Here is a 2,891-nt window from a genome sequence, read left to right as displayed (position 1 = left end):
AAACAAACTAAAAATAATTCTCTGCATTCCAATACCTCAGGCTCACCACCACCACATTAGGTTCTACAAGAACTAAAATCACTTCCTGTTTTATCCATAGGAGCAAACATTTTTCTCTAGCAGACATTTTAATGAAATATATGAGCCTTTGTGCAAGACTGGAACTAATACGACTTTCCTTTCTCTTTTCATAGAAATAGAAAACAGACTAAAAACCACAGAGCTGTGAATATTATAGGTCTAAATTTGATCTTAATATAGAATAAAGGAAATGAGGCAAAGCTTAATCATCAACATGGTACTGTCTAGAATACATTTAGTGTTTTAACATGACATCTTTTTTCATTAGTGCACTCGACAATTATTTTTGAGAAATTATTATATTTCAGGCACTCTGTGAGGTACCCAGAATGCACTAGTGAATAATCTCATCTCAATTCTTGCCCTTGTTCTTCTTATAGTCTAACCCTAACACTAAGAGGTAGTAAAACACCAATTGTCTGAAGCAACTTTCAGAACCACTGACAGCAGGGTCTCTGCATTCCCCTTAGAACAGGGTTTCTCAAGCTCAAAGCTGTTAATATCTTGAGCTGGGTAATTTTGTGTTGTAAGGGCTGTTCTGTGCGTTGTAGGATGTTTAGCAGCATCCCTGACCTCTACTTATAGGAGGCCAGTAGCACTCTTTCCCCCATTAGTGACAATCAAAAAATGTTTCCACACATTGCCAGATGCCCACTGGGAGAAAAATTCATCCCCATGTGAGAACCACTGACTTTAGAGATGATATTAGCAATAAAATCCTGTCTTTCTCTGAGGTTTCCCAATTTGTTCTACAAAGGTGCCTTTGCCAAGTGTTGTTGCCTGGAGAAAAATTTGAGGTTAATTGGAGAGGCCAGCCAGTCAGGATGGGCTGAATTAGGCTTGAAAGACACCAGAATCCCTTGGTAAACCTTCAAAATACAAAGGCAATAACTTTCTGATGACACACATATCAATTTCCATAATATTCATTTATTCAATAAGAAAAAGTTATTAAATGCCTACTCTTCTATGTGCCAGACACAACTATAGGAGCTGAGGATAGTGAACAAAACAGACCAAAATCCCTGTCCTTGTGTGGAGGCAGACAAATAAGTAAAACATATATAGTACGTGAGAAGGAAATACGTGTATGGCTATAGATAAATAAAAGCAGGGACAGGGGATTGGCAAAGGAGGCAAATTCAGCTTTTGATAAGGTGGTCATCTAAAGTAAAAGCCCAAAAGACATAAGGGAAAAAGCCATGCAAATATCTTTTAAAAGGGGTGGGGGAAGGATTCCAGGCAGAGGGAACAATATGTGCAAAGGCCCTGAGGTAGAAGCTTGCTTGGTGTAGGGCTGGAATGGTGTGAGCTAGGTTGAATGTTAGGAGATCAAGTTAGGAAGCTAGTAGGAGCCAGATTTTATTGAAACTTTTAGGCCATTGTTAGGACTTTGATTTTGACCATTAAAAATCTTCAATAGTGGTCAAGAAATGGTTCTAGTTGTCCTTCCAGGCCTACTTCCTATTTCCCTGCCTACTTAAAGTTAGGTGTGGCCAGGTGTGATAGATTAGGTTATTTTCCCCAATTCTTCACCTTTCCTTTGCATCCACATCCATGCCTGGCCTCACTGTAGACAGAGGATACTTCTACACCCCTTGGCTGTGGTTTTGGCCGTATGATTTGCTTTGGCCAACAGGATGTAAGTAGGCATGATGCAAGTGAGGGCTTGAGATGAGCTTGCATGATGTGGCTTGCTTTCTTGAATTTCTGCCGTCACCATGAAAACAACGTGCCCTGGCTGGCCTGCTGAACAGAAGGAGGATGAGAAACATACCAAGCAGAGCTATCCCAGAGGACTTGCAGCTTCAAGATTTTCCAGCCTAGCCCAGTCTAGATCAGCTGACCCCAGCCAGCCTGAAGATACTTGACAAATGCTTATTGTTGCATGTCACTTAGATTTTTGTGGTGGGTTAGTGCACAACAACAAATGAGCTAATAAAATGAGAGTGGAAGTGAAATGTGTCAATTATGGTTGGGAACGAAATCTTTAAAAGTCACTGTATATTTCCCCATCCCCTTCCTCCTGCTGCAGAGAGGATGAAAGTGCAGGTCAAGGCAGAGCCTCTACCACCTGGTTCCCTGAGTGACTGTATAGAGCAGAGCCCCTGATGACCCACACTAGACATATAGACTAAGAAAAAAATAAAAATCTGTGGTGTTAGCTGATGTCGTTTCTGTTTCTGATACTGTAGCATGGCCTAGTTTGGCTGATACAAGAAGTCTCTATGGAATATTGAGATGAGGAATGACATGATTTGGCACATATGTAAACAACTCTGGCTATGTTAAGAATATAAAGTGAAGGGGGTAGGAGCACAGGCTAGGAGACAAATTAGAAGGTGGTTATTGCAACAGTAATGCAGGCAAGAGATGACAGTGGCTTGGAACGCTGTGGTGGCAGTGGGGAAAGTAAAAAGAGAGCAGATCCTGGATATATTTTGAAAATAGAGCTGCCGAGATTTGTTTATAGATAGGCAGGATGTGAGAGAGAGAATTGAATCAAAGATGACTCCAAGGTTTGGGGATTGAGAAAGGTCTGATAGAGTTGTCTTCAACTGAAATGGAGAATATTGTGGAAGGAAGAGGTTTGGCTGTGGAAAGATCTGGAACTTAATTTTGGACATGTTAACAGTGTCTATTAACCATCTGTGTTAAAAAGTCGAGTAAATAGTTGGATTTGCCAATGCAAGGTTCAAGGAAAGGCTGGGATGGAGATGTGATTAGATGATTTGCTGGTTTATGGAGATTGCACTTAAAACCAGGAGATTGGAAGAAATCACAAAGGGAGTAAAAGTGACAGAAAAGAG

The sequence above is a fragment of the Propithecus coquereli genome, unplaced genomic scaffold (assembly GCF_000956105.1).
Source record: "Propithecus coquereli isolate 6110/MARCELLA unplaced genomic scaffold, Pcoq_1.0 Scaffold6, whole genome shotgun sequence".
Taxonomy (NCBI): domain Eukaryota; kingdom Metazoa; phylum Chordata; class Mammalia; order Primates; family Indriidae; genus Propithecus; species Propithecus coquereli.
The sequence above is the reverse complement of the archived record's forward strand: the minus strand, read 5'-3'. Positions refer to the sequence as shown.